We start from the raw sequence: 10,789 nt of genomic DNA, 5'->3' as shown, positions 1-10,789 counted from the left end.
AATCGCGTTACTTCCCTTACCTAGCTTTACACATACGCATTTGTATTGTACACTTAAACAGTACATGCCGGTTTCTCTCTCGCCGTGTGAATCGGCGCGAGCGCAACGTGCGGCTTTTGCTCGGGCACGTGCAACGAGTCGCTCGCGATGCACTCACTGCACTTCTATTATGGAGAGCTTCCGCTCGACGACAATGACGACGACGACGACGACGATGACGACGACGATGACGACGACGATGACGGCGATGAAGATGATGAAAACGTATCGTCCTCTTGATGTCGTTGCCGCGGAAGGACTCGATTATTCTGCGTAATGTCGAGTTAGTTGCACTCTCGGGAAGCGGCGATCATCAAAAGCTCGCGGAATCCACAGCCTCTTCGCCGAAGGCATATCACGGAAGAACAATATTGATTGATTTGTCAAATACACGCCTTGTTGTACAAAGTTAAGTGTAACAAATAGACTCGCTCGTGCGGGGTAAAGAAATTATGCATGGAATCGATCATCACTTTGCTCGTAGAATAAATACTTTTGCAAATATTGTCTTAGTTATTGCAGCGAAGTACTTTGTATTTCGAGGTGATTTAAATTCGCGATACAAATTCTTTGGAAATATACCGCACTTATACTCGCTTCTGCAAACACACGATGAAAAAATATTTCAGTTTTACGAGGAAGTAATTTAATTTGCCCGCAATTGTATTGGCATATATCAGCGTTGCACAATAATCGCAGCGTAAATAATGCAATTTACCGTCAATTGATTTCTATTACTGAGTAACGTTGTTACTTTAGCGTTGTTACTTTAACTGTTATCAACCAGTTAATATCTGCGACGGAATCCAATATACCAAATTTCCTTTGATACGGCAGCGGAAGGATTATTTATCTCGACAAAGATATGCTTCGTTGAATATTCTAAACTAAATTTTCCATTGAGTTTGATAGGGAATCGTCTTTTCCGCACCAACAAATCTCTGCCGTGCTGTAATATCAAAGTTTACTAGGACAATCGCTAATCCTACGCAGCGCTGAGACTTAGTTACTGTAACACGGAGAATTGACTGTCCGCGTGTCACGGTTATAGATCCGCTGAGCCAGCGAGGTTTCCTAGTTGCAACCGCAAGTCTTTTTTCCGTGATATTTATTCGAATTGTCGAGTCTGGCTGGAGGATTTGAGAATAGCCAACGAGTCTGATTATTGATGTCAGTCGACTAGAAATTTATCTCACAAGAAATTTATCTCAACCTGATCAGGTCGATCTCAATCAGCTATTTGGTTTGTGTATAAAGTATTGATGTTGCAAAATATTCTGGTGAATTGACACATGTTTTTATTATTTCGTAGTTGTCGCTTTTGGTATGAACTAGTGCTAAGTTGCAAATTATTTAACAGCCTTCTGTATTGTATTATATTTTCTTTTCTTTTTATTGCAAATGTATGTCTTTGTGCTCGCGTCTGAACGTGCATATGTATAGGTAATTGCGAGTTAGGCGTTTATAAAAGCGTACGTTTTCGCCTTTGCGTGCTTTTCTTTCGTTTTTAGCGATCTTATTGTATATTTAATTAACATACGTAGGCACACAATAAAGTTAAAAATTATTATTATATTAATGTGTTCTGATAAGTCGTGTGTCGCAGAGTGGCGATCAGGATCTCATTAACAAGGATTCTTGATAATTAGGACTCTATTGATAATTAGGACCCGACAACATCATCTTACACTAGTCAGATAACTGATTAGAATCAACTTGATCATAGGATAAATTTCTAGTCGAGTACAAGTACGTGCGGGAGCGCACTCCACGATATTGCAACGAATGGACGTGAAACGGGGATTGCTGTTCCGCGCGTCCGTGCGGCATCGATCACGAGATCGAAACTCGAGACGAAGTTCTCGTTTCGCTTTCGAGTCTCGACGTCGATTTTCGCGGAGCGTTTTCGTGCCACTGGAGCGTTGCTTCCGGTCTGCCCGGGCTTTTGATCCTTTCTATTTCGACTCTCTCGACAATCCCGAAGTCCCTCGTTTCTGGTCTTTTTTATGCTTTTTGTAAACCCACAAATACTTCGCACAGAAACATTAAGATTTTCGTGTTGCGCGGAAATTGGAGCGAGTCTTTTTGTCGCGCGAGACGATTTATTTATGGAAGCGCGACGGACTCGCGTGTTGCAATCAATTGCTGCGCTCTCCAAACAGTCGCGCCGGCCCTTCGCCTCGTTCCAAATCGGAGTCGCACGGCCATTCCGCGTTCTGAGTCTCTCTCCTTCTCTCATTTTCCAGAAAAGCCGCTTGGAATCGATCGCATAGACCATCTGGTCTCGGTTAATTAATTTGCTAGATCATGTTTACACGGGATGATAGACAAAACACGACATTTCAAAGACAAACACGCGAATGTTTCGCGAATACCAACAACAAGTACAAATCAGAAGTGCGAAGAAGGTATCGATCCTATGAAATATTGCAGCAATTTTACGAATTAATGTAGAGCGTACCGGTAGCTTCGCTATTTTTATGCTAGCACGGAGGTTTCCGCTTAAAACTTAATTCTTTTAATAGGGGATCGATGCGATTCAATACGACAGCTGCAATGCGGAGTTTCGATTTTCAATGGGAATTTCTAGGACATACAATGAAATCAATGCTGGATTTTTTGACCCGTCGTCTCTCTTACAGTTATCTCTTTCACCTCGGCTGACGAGCCTTCAGAAATCCGAGGGAAATGTATTTCTGGAAATCGACTTAGGACGTTTGTCTATCGCACGCAATTAAGAATCGCCCCCCGCGCGAGCTAAGGAAACAGCTACGAGTTAGTAGACCATGTTTCAATAATTGACCAACGTTGCGAGCGACCGTGAGCGCCGCTTACAACCCTGATAAAGTTATTCCGTGCTGAGCTGTCCCGGTTCACAGCCACAGCCGTAGATCCATCCATAACACGGATGAATAAGAAAAACTTTGTTAACCATGCCTGACCGACTGACCAACTCAACTCTCGTTAGCGATTCGCGTTCCGTCTCTAGGCCCGGGATTATATACCCGGCCAGCGATTACCAGTTCCAGCCGGCTATATAGGGAGTGTGCGAGAAAGTAAGTTGCTATTAACTATTTCAACGTTCTTAGCGAGAGCTAAGTTGACTATTGGCTATTGTCTAGCCGTGACGGCTCGGGCGTTAAGTGCACCGCGATCGTCATGATTAACTGACTCTAGTTGTCGATTTCTCGGAAGAAGGCAGCCCTGTAACTACATGTTGTTGTACTTAGGGAATTATTTCTCGTCTACAAACTCTCGCCCGGCAAACGACGACATCCTCGTTGAGGAGAGCCGATCGATCGCAAGACACGACACATTCGATATGAGAGAGAACGGCTGGATAAATCCGAGACATCTCGCAGCACATAAAAGTGGGGCGAGCATTGGTAATTTACCGCACAGTGTATTTGCGGAGAATAACTAGTTTGAAGGAAAATCACTCAAATTCGCGATATCCGTGTCAACTGTCAATTACCACTTAGTATTGTTGTTTTCTAATCAGCGCTTATATTCTGGCGTGCTCTTTTTAAATTAAAAACATCCAATACAAATTGCAAAAACGACATTTGATCTTAAGGTGATAATAATTGTTACAGTATGTAACAAGATCAAAATCTTCTAGTAACCAAGTCTCAGAACTGCGTAGAATATTGTAGCACATGGAATTTTTGGCGCAACAAAGACAATATTTTTTACCGAAACAGATTAAAAGTATAGCTTGAAATATGTTCAACGGAACATATTTGTCGAAATGGCAAATCTTTTTACTGTTAAAGGAGATTTGGTACATTAGTGAATTTTGTTATAGTCAATAATTAGTTGTCATAACAACAGAAGTTAATTAAAAATACAATGTTCGTAGTAATAAAAATCACAATGCTTGTGATAAAAAATTTTAATATTGATATAACTGCGCCTAAAAATTGAACCACTTCTCTTTTCTTTAAATGTACGATTACTTTTATTATATCATATTTATATTGAAATGAACCTAAGGGAAAGCTTACGTGTAACAGAGCACGAATCATTTCCCTTCAAGTTGTTCATTTGTCACACTGTGCGGGGTTGCGGACGGCCGCATGTGGGAAACCCGATTTTTCGATTAGCGATTGCAACTGCTACCATCGTAGATCATAGCTCTGAGCGTGTTCGTGTGAATTATAGAATGAAAAAAAGAACAGAAAGAAAGAGAGAGAGAGAGAGAGAGAGAGAGAGAGAGAGAGAGAGAGAGGGGAAGAGAGAGGAGGACGCTCAAAGTTGGTCAATTAATCAAGCTGGTCGGGGCGCGATCGGTTCTTAATCGGGTGTTTCGCTCTGCGTCATGCGGTGCACAGTGGTCGCGAACGGAAAGTCCGCGAAACAAAGGGAGGATTAGCGCGTGTACATGGTTTACGTCGAACGTGGATTCGCAGGAAACTCGTATTACGGTAGATTACGTCTTAACTCCCCGATGCGCGCTATTAAGTCAAAGTTCTGTCTAATGTAATTTACATTAATAGGGAGCTTTCGCGATACCGTCCCTAACTCGATCCCGGTAAACACCAAAGTCCCACATTGTCCGTGCGATTTCAGCGTTACCGTAATTTCGCAGGGCGTTATTGCAAAACTTGTTCTATAATCTAACATGAAGAAAGTACACTGAAGATACATACGCACGCAGAATATCCGAGGCTTTTTCCTGCTCTTTGGATCCTCTCTTTCTCTCTCTTGCTCGCTCGCTCGCTCGCGAAGATGAGCTCTAAATCGACATTCTTTCTCTCGATGAAACTCGACCGGATGTTTCCGCACTACCGAAGTGTGCCCGACTAAATCTTCACACTGACAATCCGAACGGATACATGTATATAGAGCGAACATTTATAATACACGTGCGACAAGGAGGTCGTGCGCGATGTAGTACGGAGTCAACGTGCTGCAAGTGCAAACGGAGGGTCAAACGGATCGGCGCGCGGTGTTGAGCTCGATTAAATTGACGTCGATTTGTATCCGGTTCCGGCACGAGATGCCACATCTCGTTCACACTCGCTCATTCGCATACAACGACGTGATCCTTACAAATGTAATAAGTGTGAAAAAAATGGTGACACACAGTAGTTCTCCTCCGCTTGCTCTCCCTCTCTCTTTCTCTGTCTCTCTCTGTGTATATATTCTGGTTTTTTCGTAAAAATCTCACCGAGATAAACGAACCCCAACCTTTAACCGAAAGCGTATACCGTAAAACGCGCTCTCGCAACGAGAAACGCGTGGAAAACTAGCTGTCTGTATAGATTCGCTGAACCACAACGAAGCGCTTTCAGTTGTAGTAGCATTTAGTCGTAACATTCTTCGTGTTTTTCTCTCAGTGAAGTGATTAGTTCTTATTTTTCACGCGGACGTACACATAAGTGGATATACTTTCGATCAAGAGAACTTGACGGTCTCGTCAACCTGAAGAATTATCCTTCAAGGAAGATAGAAAGGCACGCTGTACTGCCCGCGCGTTCATCCCTCATAAAGTCTAGCTCGGCTCAGTTACGCTCGGCATATAGTATTTATATACAAGCTTCGATTATTATACATTATTCAGGGACTGGGCTGGATCCCGCGTGATCTCGCTATGAGCTCGATTATGCTATAAAAAAATAGACCTCGATCGCGCGCCGGTTCTGTCGCGCGCGCTCGTACGATCGAAATTGGAGCACGGCAAAATCACGCCGGCCGGCCGATCCGCTGACGCGTTTTCACGACCGGCAGCTCGTGAAAAATAGAAACGTCCTCCTCGCTTAGAGAATAGAGTCTTTACACGTGCACACACACGCACACACACACACACACACACACACATACGCATTATTCTGGTGAGCGCGCACGTTTACGCGATTGTGCGCGATCATATTAAGGAATCTCTCGTTCGGATTGAGACATGCGTCGATTAATCACAAATCGAACGACGGTCAGACTTTTCCTCGTGTCGAGAGTGCTGGTCACGCGAGATAAGCGACAGAGACCCGTTGCACTTTTAAACAGCGCTGAATAATTTCACAGCCGCGTCGTTCTTCCATATCGCGGTCGTGATGAAGGACAATTTTATCGCGGAGTGCAATGAAATCATCGAGCGTCTCCTCTCCAACAACAGTCTCGCGATAAATCGGGAGACGATCCTTTAGTTTCCTGTCGGCGAGATCGGCACAAATTAATTGGCAAGAGTTTATTTATGCCCGCAAGTGAGTAAAATATGTAAACCTCGCAGTTTTAGAAGAGCCCGATCGGGTTCTGATTGTCGATATATGGCGCCGCGCCAGACGCGAACGATTAAAAATCGGCTGGATTTAAAAATGCTATACGGCGCGGGCGGGGATCGATTGTGCGAGCCAATATCGGCCGGCATATTTTGGCACGAGTGGCCGAAAGTGTGACGCGAATGCGAGTCTCGCACGAAACGACGAAAGATTTTCGATCGACCATCCCCGCTTTCGCGAGAGCGAGCGACGCTGAATCGTGGGGAGGTCGGTGCGCGATTGATTTGCGAAACACACACGGGAGAAACGAGCGGCACATCGCATCGAAATCCGCTTTATGACTTGGAAAAGTCCACGTGGCTTCGCGTCACTGTCGCTGTCGTTCGCGTCCCAGCGTTCGCGACGATGCTATGAACGTATTACATCTGTAACGGTTACAACTTTGTAACGGAGGGCCGACGCTTCGCATTGCGCACTTTTTACACAGACTTCAACTGTTTTAAGGCCATTTTATGGAGAGTTATATAGAATCGTACATACAGAGCAATTGAAAACTATTTTCCTTTGTGTGTGTGTCTCTCTCTCTCTCTCTCGCTTTTTCCTCTTTTTCTCTTTCTCCATTTCAACCTTTTCACCCGACTGAAATTCAATGCGATCGCGATCCCGTTTCATCATCATCGGAGATTGAAACCGATGTAATATCGATGAGTCCGATTTTCGACATCGTGCGCGGCGAACAAAATTGATCTTACCGTGATCGTCACGTTTTTCATGTCATGCGTTCAAAAAAAAAAAGGAAGGTAAAAAGAAATAGCACGGGAATCGTTCGCTCTCGCGTATCCAACATCGAAAATTTGAGCTCGTAAAACTCGGAACAGCATCAATCTCCGATGGTAGTGAAACTCGAGACGCGATCGTTCGCTCTGCCACGCGCAACAAGCTAATATTGCTCCATAGAAAAAGAATCGATCATACGAGAAAATAATCACTATTATTGTTATCGTAATTATCATCTAAGGGATAATCATCTTATCATCTTAGGGACTTTGTTCCATCTGCCGGACCACTTGACTTATTGCTCGAAGTTTCGCGATAATGTTGAATATACGTTTGTTCATTCGTTCGTTAAGACTCGTCTACGATACGCGGAGGAAGTTTGGCGTAAGTTGGAGTAAGAAAACAGATTTATTTCGCTTACGCCTCTTGAGTAAGAGAAACACTTCTGGTGTAAGAGAGCTAGAGTATAGACGCGCGTAAGCGTAATAAATCTTTTTTATTTCTCACTCCAACTTACGCCAAGCTCACTTCGCGTATTGTAAACGAGTCTTCACGTTCATCATTTTTCGACTGGTTAAGGGTTGACGCTTCCGTAGTTGAGAGGGGTAATTTTTGTACCCTGAATATTCTGTGTGAAATTTCTATCTTTTCGTATGGGAAGTATCGAGGAGATCTCTCTTCTTACCGATGAAGAGATACAAAATGATTTGTTCCTTATGAGTTCGACGCGCTTCCGATAATTTATCTTGCGAAGAAGAGTTACAGAAGGATATTAAAGATAAAAGAGTTTTCTTTCTGCGATACAAAATCTACCCCATTTTATTATACAACGATGTTGTTTCATCGAACGCAAGTTAGCGTGCAGAATACGTAAATGATTCTCTCTCTCTCTCTCTCTGTCATACATGCGTAGTCTTACTAGATAAATGATAACGGGCAACCGCTGGTGCTTTCATATTGTTGCCCCTATCTCTCTCTTTCTATGTATATATAAATGACGTTACATGCAACGTGATAATTTAGATATTCCGCGAGTACATAAGCGTAACACCACGCCTCAGCCGCGAAAGGGTTAAATACAGTCTTCTGTGATTAACGTGTGCTTTAAGCGCCATGTAATTATTACATGTAAAGATCGCGATCTTAGAACGAATAATCGTAACAGAGGAGGAGAGAGAGAGAGCGCAAGAGTCGTTTTCTCTCTTCTATGCAGGACTCCAACAACGCCTTCCATTTCCGGCTAGGGTGTCTTAGGCGCACGGGCGCATCGCGCAATCACATATTTCAGCAATTCAGCCACATCAAATGCAACAGTAATATACACGGCGAATGCATGTGTGCACTATCACTGTTGCATTTAATGTGACTGAATTGATGATTTTTTTCAAAACTAACAGTCATGATACAAAAATATGTAAATGCGATGGGTCCGTGTCAGCAGGAAATGGAAGACATTATTGAAGTCCTGCTTCAATAATATGCTTTTTCTTTCTCGCAGCCGAACTGTTGCTACGAATCGACGGTAATGTCTGTAACGTCGACTGGAACTCGTATGCTTCGCAGATCTAATTTAGCCGAAATTCGGAACAATTGTTTGGTAGCGTCATTGTTTTCTTTTTTCTATCGTCCAGGAAAGGGTCGGTCTCTCTCTTTCCGTTCTTTATTCCGCTTTCCATGTTTTCTTTTCTATTTTTCTGTCTTAGTCATTAAATTAAGGACAAACACATTAAGTAGATCGTCACGACACAAAACGAAAAGTACATAAATTAATACAATAAAGGATAGAAAAATAAAAATTATGTGTGTATATAATCGACAATAATATATATATTTTTTTCATAATATAGTGAAGAAATCAATACGTTATGTATCTATATTTATATATATTTGTGTGTGTGTGTATATGTGTGTGTATATATATACACACATATATATACATACATACATATATACATACATACATACATATATACATATATATATATATATATATATATATATATATATATACACATATATACATACATATATATATAATCGTCAAATTTTAATATTTACAATATACGTACTGATATTCGATATTTTTTCGCGGATCCGTGTGTATGTGTGTTTCGCACAATAATGCTCTGTGCCTTTAAAACTATCTAACTCCTTTCTACCGCACCGAGCTATGGCAACTAACGTATTAATGGCAAGTACTTGCTGACGGAAAAATCGAAAGTCGATGCTTCGGGTGGAGACGGTACTCGTGAATCGAGGAGTAATCGAAGTGGTTCGTGGAAAAATCCAAAGAAAACAGAAACAAAAAAGTACATGAGGATTCGTGCCGACACGTGTTCTTTCTCGGTTAATGTTAGTGCTTAAACGAAAATTGCTCGATTTCGAGGAGGAACAACACTCGACAGACACTCGGAGAAATGATTTTCGCTTGCTCGAGTAAATAATTTGATCATTGTTGTTGCTTTTCTCGCGTTTTTCTCTTGTATTTCCATATATTTGCTTTACGAGACGTTTCAATATGTTCTGTTTCGGAACTTCGACTAGCGAAGTGGACTAATTGCGGATAATTTAATTAGTTCGACGATCGGGCTCACGTCGGCTCACCCTCGTCGCTTTTGTCCCGCGGTTAGAAGTCTTTTCGGTTTTACGAAACTCTTTTCGTTCTTTGTTGCGTGACCGCGTGGTAAACAAGGCGTTCGCGCTGCTCTTGTCAATCACGAGGCTTCACAAGTGGGTGAAAAACGATCGACATGACGATCACCACCATCACCACCATCGCTATCACTGTCTTAGTGGTTGACATAGTTCCGTTTAGCGTCAGCTGATCTTACACGCGGCGGTGTGAGAATGAGATGAAACACAAACGGGATTGCTATTGCTGATCGAGTCTTATCGCTAATACATTCAACAACTAGAAACGTAAACGCGCGCAGATATCGTGCTTCAGCCGAATTTGAGTCTCAACTCGTTCCGTATGTGTGTGTGTGTGTGTTTTTATATGGATGTGTGTGTCTTCTCCTTGTGCAAGCCTATTTTTAACTATCTTTCGCGTTTATATGTGCACGTGTATATGTGTTTCCCTTTTTCTCTCTTTTCTTTTTTATTTTTTTTTGCAATTATAGCTCACGAGAGTGTAAGCCGTAAACACCCTCGAATAGACGAAGTATGGAAGCAGTCGGAAGTTATTACGAGTCCACGAATCGCTGCTCGCTTGCTTGCCTGCCTCGTTCTACATACATATATACACGACTGCCGCTGCGAAAACAATGTCCACGGTGTAAAGAATTATTTGACACATTCAAAAGCGCACAGAGAAAAAGAATTTGCCGGAGCAACGGATTTTTTGCCGTCCCCGTTAATCGCTGTGTGCGCACCCAAAATATATACATTGAGAGTAATGATTTTTTGTTCGCAGTAAACAACTTTGTCGAATCGAACGGCGAATTATTCCGTTGTAATAATGAATTAGAGCTAATAACATTCAGTTATCGAAATATCTTTTCTTCATTGGCGAATGAATGAAAATAACTGTTAGAACGAGAAAATATTTCTGTTTGTTAATAAAATCACGCGTTATATATATGTATATATTTTGCACGAGCAGCAAACGGATATTTTCACGCTCCGAGTATTCAAATTCTTTTTTATGTAATCAGCAAGCTAAGCGTTGCTGAATGCTAAAACCATGTATATATATATATATATATATATATATATATATATATATATATATATATATATATATATATATATAT

Source organism: Odontomachus brunneus, unplaced genomic scaffold (genome assembly GCF_010583005.1).
Source record: "Odontomachus brunneus isolate Ranch 3 - 2012 unplaced genomic scaffold, Obru_v1 Obru_scaffold_029, whole genome shotgun sequence".
Classification (NCBI taxonomy): Eukaryota; Metazoa; Arthropoda; class Insecta; order Hymenoptera; family Formicidae; genus Odontomachus; species Odontomachus brunneus.
This window is presented reverse-complemented; position numbering follows the sequence as displayed.